At 34.2% G+C, this 17,982-nt stretch overlaps 1 long non-coding RNA gene across 2 annotated transcripts in view; it reads left to right on the top strand.

The window, feature by feature from the left end:
• Nucleotides 1–17,982, top strand: part of LOC112926577 (uncharacterized) — a 459,344-nt gene that overhangs the window by 96,732 nt on the left and 344,630 nt on the right. For both annotated transcript variants that reach the window (XR_012002121.1, XR_012002120.1), the window contains 2 exons: nucleotides 5,796–5,836; nucleotides 5,937–5,975. This is a non-coding gene — a long non-coding RNA (uncharacterized lncRNA). The remainder of the gene's footprint in view (nucleotides 1–5,795; nucleotides 5,837–5,936; nucleotides 5,976–17,982) is intronic.

The raw sequence follows: 17,982 nt of genomic DNA, 5'->3' as shown, positions 1-17,982 counted from the left end.
TAAATATCATCTGGTAAGAATAGACAACCAGCTAATAGGCCCTGAACCAGGCTAGGGTTGTGCATCGGAAACACGAATAGAATGAAGAGAGAACAAGAATAATTTTTCAGTGAATAATTTTTGCTGAGCTAGGTGGTAGATTTTTAACTGATTCCTTTTCCATTGTTAAATGTTTTATATTCTCTCTGAGAACTTGTATCCAGGACTGGGAAATCACTGGCATACGAAGTTCATGTCATTTGGCTTTAGAGTAGATCATAAGCTATAGAGACCTACACTAATTCTTTCAGACTGAGAGAGGCCATCTCATAAATATCTATTTCAGTGCTCTAAAATGATTAAATGACATCATGATGACCTAGTTTAAGGAAAATGTTACATGAGGGCCCTAAATGGCACCCTGGTGGTCTGAAAGAGTTAATGCAGCTTCCTTAAGTGGCCAATTCTATGTTAGTTTGCAATGAACAGAGCAGAGCAGTGTCCCAATAATTCACTGACAGCTTCATCTAATATAAGTATATTAAGTTGAGAGAAGTCATTTGAAGGAGGCTATAATAGAGCAGGTGGAAATTCTGATTAATACAACAGCTCTGCTAAGGAAGGAAAAATGGAGTCAATGGAAATTCAATAGCCCTATGGAGAAACATTGAAGTGAAGCTCCTCTTAAAGAATATCTCAAGAGATCATGATGCATCAACATATATTATGTTCTTCCAAATTACAGCTGAGCTTTATATGTAACACACTGTGACAGCAAATAATATATAATACTTGTGTTTTAATAGCAGAGTGTAATACTAAGGGAATGTTTTTCTGATTTTTCGATGTCTTCAAAATCATGGAACTATAATACAACAGAATAGTGGATAGCAATTAGAAATTTATCTCTTATATTACATGAATGTTCTTACTACCAAATTTATTAAAAAACATGACCACTTTATATGAGGTTTAATATTGTTAGATCAAATTCTATAATCAACTTGGGCATAGAAAAAGGTGAGAAAATATGAGAGAGAAATAGCAGATAAGCTGAAGAAAGATAATTTTTAGCATACAGGTAGTGTACACATTTTGGCCTGCAAGAATAAAGAATAATTTGGTCAAATGAATCAATTAGTAGAAGCATGGAAACATAGAACAAAAAGAACAAATCACTAATCTTTTCTTCACCTTAAAATTACCACACATATAAGCTACATGTGTATATATATATATATATATATATATATATATCACCCAGAAACAGCCCAAGTAGAAGCATATTTAATTACATATATAACAGAAATTTGTTATGTAAAAAAGGAGACCTTTCAAATATATGAGCAAGACACGGATTTTGGAAGTCAGTATAAAGTGATTATGAAGGGAATAGATTCTTGGGTCATACCTCTTGGTTCTAATTTTGGCTCTTCTTTTTAACAGCTGTATTACCTTGAAAAATTGCTTACCTGTTCTTCACCTTCTTTATCTGAAAGTTGGGAGCATAACACTACCTTGTTGAGTTGTAAGAATTAACAGAGATAATAAATGCAAAGCATTTGGCAAAATCTCTGGTGCATAGTAAACCACTGTGAATGCTAGTCATTATTATTCAATAAATGGCTAACCACTTAGAAAACAACAGGGAGTTCCCCTCTCATATCTTTGAAAAATAAAATCAGATGAGTTAAGGTGTTACATTTTAAAAGGATAACTATAAAAGTAGAAAAGGTAATACATGTGAATATTTATGACAATTTTGTATTAAAGGAAATCAGGAAACACAAAGCCATAGACCTATGGAAGACTGCTTAAATTTTAAATTTCTGATGGAAAAAATATTTAGAAAGATAAAAGACCCATGGAAGAATAGAAAAATATTTACAGTGTATAATACAAAGGGTTACCATAATTTATATGGAAACCTTACCTACTATGATTTTTCTATAAAGTAATATTGCATCAAGTAGGTAGTAAACATAAACAGATGGTATATATTGTAACTTCACTGCTCTTTCTAGCCTCAGAGATTTCTCAAACTCTTAGTGGCTTTTTTTCCACATGAAGGAAACAGCTTAAATATTACTTCAGCAGGAAGATCTTTTCTGATCAATCTAAATGAGATCTCCCTAAATTTCTTTCTTATAGCATTGTTTACGCATTTCTATCATAGCTCTCCTTGGTCTTCATCACATATTTCTCTGTGTTGATTTCTGCCCCTTTTCTCTCACTAGACAATAAACTCATGGGGAGGGACTATAGAGTATTTGCCACTCTGTAGTCAGCTCCTAGCATATAGCAGACATTTGAAGTGATGAAAGTAAGTATCATAAAGGGTCTCGTATACTATGTTAAGGCATTTAGCCTTTATAGCTAATATAGTCATAGAAGAATTTTGAGCAAGATAAATCCTTCTTGGGCATCAGTGGAGGGTGGGTGGAGAATGAACTGGAAGGGAACATGACTGGAAGCCAGGTGGTGGATTAGAAAAGGAATTGAAACAATCCAAGAAATCATAAAGCTCTGAAGTAATGAAGTTTAATGGAAATATGGAGAAGAGAAATGGTTCCAAAGATATTTAAAATTAGACTATTTTAGCTGAAGCAGAGTACGTATAGGGAAATAATGGGAGTGAACTTTGATTCTGGATTTTAGGCCATATTGTAAACTTCTAATCCCATATCAAGACATTTATAATGCTTCAAGGAGTAAAAAGTCAGTGACAAATTCTGGAAATAGGGTTTAGTTTTTGTTTGTGTGTATGTTTAAACCATCTTAATTGACAGCATTAAGTTATTGGGACATATGGAATAGATTTCTAGGACCATACAGAAGTTGGATATTTGGTATTATGACTTAATACTCCCCAACTCAGCCATTAATCTCTGGTCCAAGGTCATCTCAGCGAAGACATTTTGGGATCCTGGCAAATTATCGTCATATGAACTTCCTTTATGCTCATCATCCCTACCACCACCACAATCAGTAATAATGACAACAATGACAGCCACAACATGAACATTTATTGAGCAATTACTCTGTCTAAGGCTCCACAGTGTGTGCTCGAGTACAGAGAAATCTGACACATTCTCTGAAATCCTAGAGGGTAGAGTATATGCATTAAATCACACTAGCCATATAGAGTAGCACGTGATAAAATGAGTTATAGGAAAATAATTGCTGTGGAGTTCAAATAAGAGAGACTTGACTATAGTTGAAAAGTCTTTAGGAAAAGCTACACGGAGGAGGTGAGACTTGAATAGGCCTTCAAGAAAGGAACAAATTAAGACAAATATAGAGGAAGGGCAACTACTCAGACAACAAGGTGGAGGTGGAGTTCCCACATCTGTTTTAAGGACAAGCAGACAAGTGGACAAATGCTTTGACTAAAACATCAAGTTTATAAAGAGAAGTAAAGGAAGTGTTCAGAGATTTGGATGGAAATAGATTGTAAGGTGTTTTTGGTATCAAACTAATGATGGTTTATTTGGAATAGACTTATGATCCCTTATTTCAAAGAAAGTAGAGAATCACAAATTTTGAGCAAAGTAGCTACTTGTGGAAAGTTGTTTTTTAGAGTTTTTAGAGGATGAATCTAATGAGCGTGTTCTGATTTCATCCTAGAGATGAAAATTCATGTTGATAAGACCAGTTACTATGGCAATATTTTAGGGGGGAAAAGAGAACCTTATGTGAGAAAGGAGGAGGAAATAATATGAGATTTTTTCCTTACCTTTTATTATGAAAAACTAGAAAATAAAAAAGAGATGGAATAATATAATGAACCACCCAGCTTCAAAAATGATTAATTCAAGACCTGTCTTATTTTACCCCTATTCTTACCTGTCTCTTTACTTCTAGATTATTTTAAAACAATCATCAATATCTCAAATTTATATATATTTGAATATGAATTTCTAAAAGATAAGGACTCATTAGTGAACATAGCCCTAATTCTATGATCATACCTAAAAAAATAACAATTTCTTCAAATATGTACTCAGTGGTAAAGTTTTTCTAATTTTTGTATAAGTTTTTTAATTCATTTATTTGAATGAAAATCCAAAGAGGTCCATTTATTGTAATTATTTAATGATGGTTCTTAAATATTTTTAATCTTTTAATTTCATCTTCCATTTCTTTTTTGACTTGAAATTTATTGAAATGACACAATATTTGTTGTTTTCATATTCATGGTACTATTAATAATGTTCTTTTGTCTTCTATATTGCCCACAAAATGGTAGTTAAATTTAAAAGCTTGATCAGATTTCATTTTTTTTTACGGCAAGAATTGTTTATAGGTTGTGCTGTGTACTATCAGGGGGCACATGATATTTGCTTGTTTCTTGGTGTGTGTGTGTTATAGGAACTATTACCAGTGGGTTTTTTTCTTTATTATAAAAGAATTATTATAAACTCATGTTGAAGTATATTTGATGCTTTTCAATCTATTGCATTTATCCTTATTAATGTTCAGATTATCCTATCTTTATCTGATTGGGAATCTCTTTAAATTGACTTCTGCATCTTTTTGATACAACCCTGTTGGGCTTTGAGAGCTTTCTAACTCCTTTATATCACAAGATGTTCCAGGATCATCTTTTAAATTTCCTACCCAGAATCTCCCATTCTGTAAGAATACTTTTTTTTATAAAGATTTTATTTATTTATTCATGAGTGACAAAGAGACAGAAACAGGCAGAGGGAGGAAAACAGGCTCCATGCCAGGAGCTGGACATGGAACTCAATCCCGGGACTCTGCGATCACGCCCTCAGCCAAAGGCAGATGCTCAACTGCTGAGCCACACAGGCATCCCTCTAAGAAGACTTTATTACTTGTGTTGTGAAATGGTATTTAAAGACCACAAATGGGTGTTAGGAGTGCTCAATTTTACAGAGTCAGCCATTGTACATATTTCAGAGGACAAGGATAAGTAAGGTATTTTTTAAGGATAGAATTTGTGAGTTTGTACTATTCATACTTATTATGAGTTCTTTCTTTTAAGATTTTATTTATTTATTCATGAGAGAGAGAGAGAGAGAGAGAGAGAGAGAGAGAGAGAGGCAGAGACACAGGCAGAGGGAGAAGCAGGCTCCATGCAGGGAGCCTGATGTGGGACCCGATCCCGGGTCTCTAGGACCGCGCCCTGGGCCAAAGGCAGGTGCTAAACTGCTGAGCCACCCAGGGATCCCCTTATTGTGAGTTCTAATTCAAATTCAGGTGTACATGACTATTACCTAGCCTTATCGATCTTATATTTGTTTCCTATTTCTCTCATGCCAGCACTCCTGGTTTTCCATGATTGTATAAAACCTCATTTGCTTTTCCTTCACTATAAAGACAATAGTCCTATAGTAGCAATACAGCACTGCTCCCTATAATATAAATCCTCATAATGTATGTTTTTTTTAAGCTTTATTCTTTTGGATGTCAGAATATATTCAACTAAGGATATACAGTCAAATTGTATTTTAAAGTCACTATAAATATTTTCTTTTTTGTGTTATGTCACTTGTTTTTCCATGTATAGTTTCCATACTGTTTTAGCTGCAGAAGCTTTATAATATGTGCCAGTATCTTAAGGGATAGGTTATTTTCATTCTTCTCTTTTTCAGTGTTATCTTTTATTTTATTTTAGGGTTACTGTTACTTTTGTTTTGTTTTGTTTCTCCAGCTGAACTTTATTTAGCTCTAAGGAAAATAAAACTCTAATGATATTTTACTGTGTTGACATATTTATGTTGTTAGGTCTTCCCTTCAAATAACAGTATGTCTTTTCATTCATTTACTTCTACTTTTATGTCTTTCAGGATTGTTTTGGAGTCTTCTGGATATGAGAGATATTAAAAAGGTGAAATAGTAGGACTGGAGTATGTGGGGAGAAATAGAGAAAACCATGGTTTTCATACTCTCTTTTTGGAGAATAATTTATTTGTTGGTTTGTTTGACAGAAATGGGATTATTTGAAGAGACCAACACAGGGAGGAATGGTGAGTTTCATTGTAGTACCAGATCTGAGATCCGCCTAAACTTCAGTGGCAATTAAGTATATCAATCAAGTTTATATAAGAATAAATATTATTGAAATAAATTAGAGGTAATCCCTGAGAGAGTAAATCACATGAGATAAGTATTCACCTTACTTAGTCACATGATTTGGAAGAAAAATGTTCTTTTTAAAAGCTACATAGTTACATGCAAAATTATAGAGATTTTCCTCCACTGACTTTTCACGTTTGTTATGCTGTAAATGTGGCACCTTCTTTGCAACTTCCGTACCCCTACTGCCACTACCACATTCTGGATTGAATGTCTTTAACATTTTGTAGTCCTTCAAACAGCTCCTATATCAGAAATGAGGGTCTCTGCCTCTGTAACCTTCCTGTATCTACTGTCTACTAAAACCTGTTGAGTATGCACCCTAAAAGGAAAAAAAGCCAACAAGGAGATTAAGTCTACATCCTAAAAAGCTTTTGAAAAAAATCTCTTACTCCTCTCCATTATCATTGCCTATGTCATTACTTAGCCCGGAGCATCATTTGCTTACCAATTATAGTGAGATCAACTACTTATTACTCATCTTGCTTCATTTATCCTCTTGTTTCCTTTCTTATGTGACTACATGTGGCAATATTTATCCTATTTATATCTTCAAGCCATTTTCTGTACTGTTATCTGAGTCATCTTTAAAAATATAAGTTAAATACTTCTATGACCCCATTGTTTAAGCAAATTCCCAATAGATATTCTAGAAAATGTCAAAGGGTTCTGTGACAAATACAACATATTATATTCTTAAGAGAATCACAGGGTATATTGGCTATAAAGAGCCCCTTCTAGTAGAGAAACCTGTTTAAATGTGATCAGTATCTTGGTCTGGATTCATGTGATTATGGACTATTTTAAATTCACCTATCAATATCAATTTTTTGTCAAAAATTGTTGTTGTTCTGAAAACATACTTTAGGATATACTGACATAAATAAAGTTCAATCTTCATTATCATGAATGACTTTTATATTGCTGTGGTCTCATCTTCCATGGCTCCTTATTCCTAATATTCCATCAAAGATATAGCATTGCACAACACCATTGGCACAACACCAGTGCACAGTTCATACTCATGTGCACTGTCACAGTTCTCCTGAACTTATCATCCTAATTGAGCTCTCTGTATTTTTGTGTATGCAGTACCATTTTTCCACACTTATTTTGATCCCATCATCAGACTAATAAATTTCCATTTGCCCTACAAGAGCGAAATTAGACATTATCTCCTCAGTACCAGTTTGAATATCATCTACACAGAGACAAAGCAGAAGAGGCATGATAACTCAAAGAGTATATGTAAAGTAAGATAAAAACCAACAACATTCCTCCTGCATGAGAAAGAAGAAAACTAAAAAGACAAAAAATCTTTCTGATGATCTTAATGAAACAGTTTGAGAAGAGTTACTGAATACTGCTAGATGACTATGGACCTTTATTCCCTACCCTCATACTCAGAGGACTTGAAACTCCACTCACCACCACAAACACACACACTCACTTCTATATAGAGAAAACCAGATGGAATAGATTGAAAGTTTGGGGTGAATTTTAAGAAAAGAAGGTAAAGGATCCTGGGGTAGAGGGCATTGAAGAAGTGTGATAAATGAGAAGGAAGCTTTTCTCAGAGGTCTTTCTCCTGATTCTCCTTGGAGGAGCTGGAGATCCTGCTGAAGGGAAAAAGGAAAGAAATTTGTTTACCATTCTCTGTATTTTATGTGTACTTGATTGTCTGATAGGAACAAATTTTCCACAGTTTCAAATGTTAAGGGGATAACAAAAGAGTTACAGTAGGAATAAAATAGCACTATAGCTTGAAAAGAAAGTAGAATTGAGGAAAATATTTTTCCTAGCCTGAAGGAAGGAGACAGGAGGAAGCAACATGCTAAATGAGCAAGAGAGAGGAAAGAATTAATGGATCAGAGTACCAGAGTAAGTATAAATTTGTGTGTGTGTGTGTGTGTGTGTGGTGTGTGTGTGATGCAACGAGGATGAAAGAGGGATTAGATCATGGTAATACAGTAATATTTTTATTTCACATTCAGTTCTTTGAGCAATAACTTGGTTTATAAACCATTAATGTTTGATACCCCTCTATACTTGTCCCATGCACTGATCCAAGAATGTTGCCACCTTCTAACTATAACATTATGTGGATCCCATTTGTCTGATATTTCCAATTTTTTTAAAAGCTTTTCTCTATGGCTGTGTGGACATCTAAATAGAAAACTTTGTTATAATTAAAAGGGCAAAGAAAAGAAATGTGTTTTTTATCTTACACATAGAAAACATGTTAATATTCTCCATAGGCATAGAACTGATCATATCTGCTTTTGACTGTTCTTTTTTTATCTCAGTATACAGGCAACATGGAATAAATCTAAGAGGTTAGACTATGTAGGGAATACATATGGGAGCTTTGAGCAAAATAATCTGCAAGATATTTCTGTACTGTTTTCATAATTTAATGTTACTGAAGTCAGTTCTCAAGGAGGGGAAGAGTCACATATTTCTTCTTCATTTTGAAACAATCACAACATTATTTAATCTAGTAGAGAATTTTAACTTTCACAAAATCTTTAAGTAAGGAGTGGGATTTCTTCATGATCTATGAAATGAAGTTTGAATAGAAGTAATAGGAGGCCTCCTCAGTACATTGTCACTCAAATATTCGGAAGTTTTATCCTGCCTGGAACATTCCTTACACATGATTCTTATTTCTTAGCTTCAAACTACACCTAGGAAGAATCTTTTGTTCTCAGTACTGCCAAAGCTCCCATCTTCCAGCAGTGACCTCAGTTTAGCACCTGCTCATAAGATGTGTTTGCACATTGTTGGTACGTTTTGGTGACATGTATGTTCCCATCAAGGAGACTGTCATAGAATTCAGGAGATGTTAACATTTTTCCATCTGTGTGTGAAAGTGACGTTTCCTGTTAATTTTGTTCTTTTGCTGAACTCTCCAAGCAAAAGCCTTCTGTGGGAGGCAGGATGATGTCATTATAGTCATAGCATAAATTTTTCAACCTTTAGAATGAGACATATTGTGGCATATATTTCACTACTTTTAAAAGCAGTGAAATAAAAACTTGGAGGATGATGATATCAATTTTATATTTTCAAGTGTGGGGGTTTCCAGAGTCTTGAGAATGACTCCAGGGCTAAAATTTCCTCTGGCACATGGATTTCTTCTGTTGCCTTGGGAGAAGCAAACCCATCCATGGATGTCTGTGTTTATAAGGCCACAGACTTGGCTAGTTAATTTCAGAAGTATTGAGACTTTGTGCAGACAAAATAGTCTAGCAGTAGTGATTTAAATATAAAAAGAAATCAAACTTCTGATTTTGGTTCTGACATGTAAAAGCTGGGAAGTTGTCACTCCCATTTTTACAACCAAAAAAATGTTGAGCAAACAAAATCAATGACTTTTCTTGGGCCTATCAGAGGACTGTGCTTGTAGAACAAACTGGCATGCTGAAATTCAGAAAGACAGACAAATGTGGAGTCACAGTCTTCATCTCCTTTCCTTAGGAAGAAACTATTAGAGTCATATTGTTGGAGATACATGAATGATAATTTTGATGAGTTGCTAGAGACTGACCGTGGACTAGCTTGAGAGTGAGAAGTTTCTGCGGGCTATCGTCTTAAGAAGCCCCCTCACACTTATTTGGGTTCTCCCTTGAAGAGCCAAGAAAGATCCCCTCCTGGCTTTCAACAGAAGGGAGGTAGATCAGCCTTTGTGAAATACTCAAAAATGTTGTCATAAGAAAGGGATACATACTTGTCACAGGAAAGATTTCACCAGAATGTTAGTCGTGTAAGGGAAGGGTATTTTCTCTACTCCAGCCTCCTGTGGCTTTCCAATAACACCTAAGGGTGGGGGGGGCGGGTAGGGGGAGAACGATAACTTGCGAAAGTTACATCCCAGGTGCACAGGCCCACTAAAAAACAGAGATTCGATCATAATATTGTACAATGCTTCCTCTTCCTGACTCCCTTCTATTATATCAAAAGGGATCCAGTATAATAACAGTATTATAGCTTAAGTTGCTGAAAGACAGATTATCTGAGGAAGAGTTTTTAAAGAAGCTAAAGACAATGAAGGAGGCAAAAACAAAAACATTAAAGGCATTTGAAGTCTCTGTCACAGTTACAGCAAACATTAAAAATAGCCCTACTTCTAGCCATATTAACATAAACCCTAACACTAAAGGCCTGTTTACCTCAGTTTCTATTACCTAGTACATCTTGTCTGGCTTTCAACAAGAAATTACAAAGCATGCTAAAAGTCAAGGGAAAAACACAATGTGAAGATAAAGCAAGCATCAGACCAGACTCAGATATGACACAGGTGTTGGAATTATGACACAAGGAATTGAAAATAACCATGATTAATATGTTCAAGGTGCTAATGGAAAAAGTAGACAGAATACAGGAATGAATGGGTAAAGTAAGGAGAAGGATGGAAATTTTAGGAAAGACTCAGAAGAAAATGTTAAAAATCCAAAATCCCTATAATGAAAATGAAGGATGCCTTAGGAGGGCTCATCAGTAAACTTGGTACAGCTGATAAAACAATAATTGAATTTGAAGACAGATCACTATACACTTTCAAAAAAGAAATGCAAAGGGAAAAAAAGAATTAAAAAAATAAACAGAGCATCCAGTAAGGGTGGTACAATTACAAAAAGTATAACATACATGCAATTGGGATAGCAAAAGGAGAAGAAAAGGGTGCAGAAGAAATATGTGAAGTAAAAACAGCATTTTCCAATGTTAATAACAGACATTAAAATATGGATCTAGGAGGCCCAGAATATACAAGCAGGATAAATAACAAAAAAATCTAGGCATATCACATTCAAACTGTAGAAAACTTACAGTTTTCTGACTAAGAGAAAGTGTTAAAAAAAATGACCAGAATTTGAAGAACCCCTTATTTATAGAAGAAAATAAATTGCAGCACATATCCCTTCTAAAACTATGATAGCAAGAAGGTACTAAAGTAAAATATTTAAAGTGGAAAGAAAAAAAAAGTCAATAATCCTATATCCAACAAAATTATTTTTCAGAAGATAAGGAGAAATATAGACTTTCTCAGTCAAACAGTAATTGATGGAATTCAGCACTAATAGGCCCCTGAAAGGAATTTTTTTTAATTGTCTGGAAAAGAGAAAATAATTATTGTCCAGAAATTCAGATCTATGTAAAGAAAGGAAGGACATTGAAGAAGGAATAGATGAAGGCATTTTGGTAAAATTTAAATACCTTATTTTTAATTAATCTAAAGATAATTGTTTTTAGTCATAATAGTAACAATGTACTGTATGATTATAGTCCATGGATAGCTCCAATATCCTAAGGGACAGAAATAAGTCAGGAATACTGACTTATTTACAAGGGTACTTACTGCGCTACATGTGAAGTGGTGTAATTTTGAGATGGACATGAATTAATTAAAAGTGTATATGACAAACTCTAATGTAACTACTAAAAGATTTTTAAGATTTTTTTTGATATGCTGAGAGAGGAAAAGCAATGGATTCATATAAAGTGTTAAATTAAAACCAAAGAGTGCAAAAAAAGCGGGAGGAAAAGGAAGAACAAATGTAATGAAAATAAAACAGAAATACAGTAGCTATTAATCCAACTATAGAAAAATACATTTTATTTGTATTTATTTATTTTTTATTAAAGATTTTATTTATTTATTCATGAGAGACACAGAGAGAGGGAAAGAGGCAGAGACAGGCAGAGGGAGAAGCAGACTCCATGTAGTGAGCCTGATGTGGGACTTGATCCCCCGACTCCAGGATCACGCCCTGGGCCAAAGGCAGACCCTAAACCGCTGAGTCACTCAGGGATCCCCTCAAAATACATTTCAAATATGAATGGCCTAAATATACAAGTTAAAAGACAGAGATTATTTCATTTAAATAGAAGACAAAACCATATGATATCTAGAAGATCCACTTTGTGTATAAAGACTCAGGCTAAAAGTAAAGAGATGGAGCAATGTGTATTATGTTACTACTAATCAAAAGAAAGCAAGGTTAACTATACTAATTTCAGATATAGCTGACTTTAGAAAATTATTAGGGATTAAGATAGGCATTACATAATGATAAAGGGCCAATTCTCTAAGCAGACATAACAACTAACACACACATATGCACACACACACACACACACACACTTCCCACAGCAAAAAAAAAAACATCAAAACGTGATAGAAAAACCTCATGGAATCTCAAGGAGAAATAAACAAATCCACTTCTATAGTTGGAGATGTCAACACCCTTCTGTCTATAACTGATAGATCAAGCAGGCAGAAAATCAGTAAGGATATAGTTCGAACTGAATAGCATTATGAATCAACCTTAGCTAATTAACATTTATAGAATACTCTATCTATCCAAAACCAACAGAATACATATTCTTCTCAAGGTTATCTGGAACATTCATAATGATAGGACATATGCTCGGACATAAAACATACCTTAACAAATTTTTAAAAAGTCATTCATGACATGTTGTCAGATTGCAGTGGAATTAAACTAGAAATCAATAACACATAGTTAGAAAAAGTCCCAAATACTTGGAGGTCACACTTTGAAATAATAAATGGGTCAAAGAAGATTTCTCAAGAGATATTTTAAAATAATTTGAACTATATTAAAATGAAAATACAACCAATCATAATTTATGGGATTCAGTGAAAACAGTACTGAGAGGGAAGTTTATAGCATTAAATACATTAATTTTAAAAAAATCTATAATCAATCATCTAAATTTCCACCTTGGAAAATGAGAGAAAGAAGACCAATTTAAGCCTAAATCAAGTCAGAGAAAAGAAATAAAAAAAATCAGAGCAGAAATCAATGAAATTGAGGACAGGTAATCAATAGAAAAAATCAAACTGAATGCTGGTTTTTTTAAATGATCAATAAAATTGACAAATTTATAGACAAGTTAACCAAATAGAAATAGGAAATAAATTCATGGTATCAGGAAGGAAAGAAGGATCATCACTACTGGTCCCAAGGACGTTAATAGAAAAATAAAAGAATATTATTAACAACTTATGCCTCTGTATTGATACAAAAAAATGGACCAATTCCTTAAAAGATACAAACTACCAAAACTTAAAAGGAAACTAATTTGAGGAACTTGTATCTATTAAATAAAATAATATTTACTAGACTTTCAAAAACCAAAGCACTGGCCCAGATGGTCACATGATGAATTCTACCAAACATTTCAAGAAGAAACTATACCAATTCTCCATAATCTCTTTCAGAATATAAATGCAGAACACTTCCTAATGCATTTTTTGACACCAGCATTACCCTTATACCAAAGCCAACAAGTAAGGAAAGGAAAAAAAATTACAAGGAAGGAAAATTATAAATCAATATCTCTCATAAATATAGTTCAAAAATCCTTCATAAAGTATTAGCAAATTGAATTCAACACCATTAATAGCACTTACAGACCAGGAGAAATATTTGCAAAACACATACCTGAAAAGAACTTGCATCCAAAATATACAAATAACTCTTAAAAACTCAACAAATAAGAAAACCAACAACTGAATTAAAAAATGAAAACAAAAATCTCACCAAAAAGGTATATAGATTGAAAATAAGTATACAAAAAGATGATCAATGTCATTTGTCATTAGAAAATCCCATATTAGAACAACAGTGAGATACTACTACATACCTCTTAGAATGAGTAAAATTTTAAAAAAAGAACTGATAATACCAAAGGTGATGAGGATTCAGAGCAACATTAGTGGTAAGATGGCAAAATGCTAGTCCCTTTGGAAGACAGTTGGAAAGTTTCTTATAATGCTAAACTTAGTCTTACCATATGATCATATCACAGGCAGTTATGCTTCTAGATATTTATCCAACTCTTTTGCAAACTTATCCCACAAAAAAGCCTATGAATGCTTATAACAACTTTGTCATCACCAAAACTTAGAAGCAACCAAGATGTCCTTCAACAGGTGAATAGTTTTATGTCCACACAATGAAATATTACTCCATGATAAAAATAAGCTATTGAGCCATAAGAAGATATAAATGAACTTTAAATGCTTATATTAAGTGAAAGAAGCCAGTTTGAATAGATTATATACTATATAATTCTAACTATGTGACATCTGGAAAAGGCCACCTACAGATAGTAGGAAGATCAGTAGTGGCAGGGAGGGAGATATAGGAATTGAACAGGTGAAGCACAGAGGATTTATTAGGTGGTGAAACTATTCAGCATAATCTGCGATGATGGACGTATAACATTATGCATATCAAAACCCAGGAACAATGCTGTACAAAGAGTAAAACAATGAATGCAAATTTAAGAAAAATTTAGGAGGCCCTGAGATCTCAGGATGGAATGAAGTAGCTGATAAAAAATATAACCTTGGGGCACCTGGGTGGTTCAGTCACTTAATCATCTGCCTTTGGCTCAGGTCATGATCCCCAGAGTCCTGGGATTGAGCGCCACATCAGGCTCCCTGCTCAGTAGAGAACGTGCTTCTCCCTCTGCCCCTCCTCCTGCTCATACTCTCTCTCTCTCTCTCTCACTGTCTCTCAAATAAATAAATACAATCATATATATTGCAGTATTAGCAGTATATGAAACAATCTCCTGGAAGATGATGGGGAGAAAAGGTGCTGACTTAAGTAACTTTGGAAATAAGTAGAATTTATAAGTCTAAAGGCAGAAGATCTGTGCATTAGTACTGAACTATAGTTTGTAGCTCCCCCCCACCATGAGACTATGGGCAACACTTCTGATACTGCCATACATGTATATTAGAGTTGAATAATTAAGTTAATAGATAGTGTATTGTGGGAGTCAACTTTCTTAGAGTTGGAGTAAGAATTTACAAATAAGCAAAGGAGAGAGAATAGGATGCTTAATGTGCTAATGGATAAAAGAGTTGGAGACATTAATATGAACTTATATTTACCTTAACATAGATATAGATAGTTATATATAATCACCTTATAGATATCTATATATACATGGATTATTGTGCACACAGATATTCCTTTGCTCTGTCAGCTGAAAGGGCCTAAAAGAAAGGACACTCCATTTGCAAAGAGTTCACCTAGTGTCCAGATCTTGGTTTCTAATACCATTCTCCAGTAAGAGGAACCAGAGCTCTGTAGAGAAATGGTTAATTTTAGGCCTGAGCCAGGAAATATACAATGTGAACCTGAATCTTATAGTACCAGAAAGTAGATAACTGTTACACACCCCTACTCACACATACTCACCCCCTACATATACACACTAGATGTTAAAGGAGTATGTTAACCGACACAGAATCCAACTGAAAGAGCTCTCAATAACTTGGAATAGAATCATGAACAGAGAAATAAAAAAAAGTAGCATTAGACTTCATCCAAAGTGTGAAATAAATCCTCATAAATCCATACTGATGTAAATAAGTGATTGAATACATAAACAAGTGAGAATAAAGATCCCTTATAGAATAATTCCAAACAATTTGTGTAGATACTTTGCCCTCAAAGGAGTGAAACATAATTTCCCAGCCTTTATTTTTTTTAAAGATTTTATTTATTTATTCATGACAGACACAGAGAAGGAGAGAGAGAGGCAGAGACACAGGCAGAGGGAGAAGCAGGCTCCACGCAGGAAGCCTGATGTGGGACTTGACCCCAGGTCTCCAGGATCACGCCCCTGGCTGAAGGCAGGCGCTAAACCACTGAGCCACCCAGGGATCCCAATTCCCCAGTCTTTAAATAAGTGCTGTGCATAATGACTCATGACTCCCTTCCCAAAAATACAGTATGGAAAGAGTTAAGTATAATTACTTGACAGTGGGGAAGCCTGAGAAACACTACCTCAACCAGATAATCAAGATCCACATCAACAGTGATAAGTCACGTTGATAGTATGTAGATTGGTATGATGTGAGGATAATGGTACTTCAACTCTATGATCTTCCTTCCTCAAAAAACATCTAACCCATGTCTACTCATGAGAAATACATAAGACAATTCCTAATAGAGGAGCATTTCACAAAATACTTAATACTCCTCAAAACTGTCAAAATCATTAAAAACAAGAGAACTCTGATAACTGCCAAAGCATAGCCTATGGAGGCCTAACAACTGAAATGCATTACAATATATTGGATGGGATTCAGGAAACATAAATGAAAATAGGACATTGAGTAAATGCCAAGGAAGTCTAAATAAAATATGGACTTCAGTTAAAAATAGTATATCAATATTGGTTCATTACTTGTAACAAGTGTACTATGTTAACATAAGATGCTAATAGTAGGGAAAACAATACAGAGTTGTATAGGGAAATCACTACTGTCTTCATGATTTTTTAATAATTCTGAAATGTACTAAATATAAAGTTTATTAACAAAATATGCTACTTAATTTACATGAATTAGAAAAAAAAGCCTCCAAATATTTAATACTAATGAAAATTTTACATCAAGGACGCCTGGAAGGCTCAGTGGTTGAGCATCAGCCCTCAGTTCATGGTGTGATCTCGGGTATGGAGATCGAGTCCTATATCCGGCTCCCTGTAAGGAGCCTGCTTATCCCTCTGTCTATGTTTCTGCCTCTCATGAATAAATAAATAAAATATTAAAAACACACACAAAAAAAATTTACATCAAGAAACAAGGAATAAAATAAAACTAAATCATTCACCCGGATGAGTAAACAGTTTTAGAACTAGCAGTCAAAATGGAGATGACAAAAACTTCCACATTTGTTCTTAATGTAGTAAGATAAACGAAAGAATAGACCATTCTTTCTAATCTTTCTATCTTTAATTTTACTGGTCAATTTATATTTTTACCTTTAGCATCCTAAAATTCTTTGTTTTACATAATGTTTCCCCTTATTATAAAATTAATGCATATTCATTGTAGAAAATTTAGAAAGCATCAAAAAGTGTAGAGAAGAAAATAATACCTACAATTGCCTTACCCAGTTATAACAAGTTTTTAAAATTTTAGTATTTTATTTTATTAAATTTCAGATATTATTTAAAATAAGTATTTCTGTAGTAATATGCTACAGAAGTAATATGCTAATAAGTATTTATGTAGTAATATTACTGAGTAATTTGCAGAGTTTTTTGTTTTGTTTTTTAAGTGATTCATTTCTGCCCTTCAATATGTTGGCATGGAACTTAAGAAAAACAGGTTTTTGTTTTTTTGTTTTTTGTTTTTGTTTTTGAAGTTGAATTCTTTTTTCTCAATTTTATTTTATTTTACTTCAATTTAGTTAAAGTTCAGTGTATTATTACTTTTAAGGGTAGAATTTAGTGATTCACCAGTTGCATATAACACCACATTATATCATGTGCCCTCTTTAATGTCCATCACCCAGTTATGCTATGCCACCACCCACCTCCCCTCCAGCAACCCTGAGTTTGTTTCCTTTTTTTTTTTACATATATATACATTTATTTTTTTTATTATTATTATTTATTTATGATAGTCACAGAGAGAGAGAGAGAGAGAGGCAGAGACACAGGCAGAGGGAGAAGCAGGCTCCATGCACCGGGAGCCCGATGTGGGATTCGATCCCGGGTCTCCAGGATCGCGCCCTGGGCCAAAGGCAGGCGCCGAACCGCTGCGCCACCCAGGGATCCCACATTTATTTTTTATTGGTATTCAATTTGCCAGCATATAGAATAACACCCAGTGCCCACCTCAGTGCCCATCACCCAGTCACCCCCACCCTCCATCCACCTCCCCACCCACCACCCCTTGTTCATTTCCCAGAGTTAGGAAAAACAGGTTTTAGTGTTTTTAAAAAGTTCTTCTTCAAGGACTGTTCTAGTTCTCTCTTCACTGTCACTAAAGTAATGCTGAACAAAAATCCTTCATGATGTGAATAATGAAAAATTTGTGTAGTTCTCTAAACTTAG

This window comes from Vulpes vulpes, chromosome 6 (genome assembly GCF_048418805.1).
Source record: "Vulpes vulpes isolate BD-2025 chromosome 6, VulVul3, whole genome shotgun sequence".
In the NCBI taxonomy this organism is placed as follows: Eukaryota; Metazoa; Chordata; class Mammalia; order Carnivora; family Canidae; genus Vulpes; species Vulpes vulpes.
Note: the sequence above shows the minus strand (reverse complement) of the source record. Positions and strands in the feature narration are given on the sequence as shown.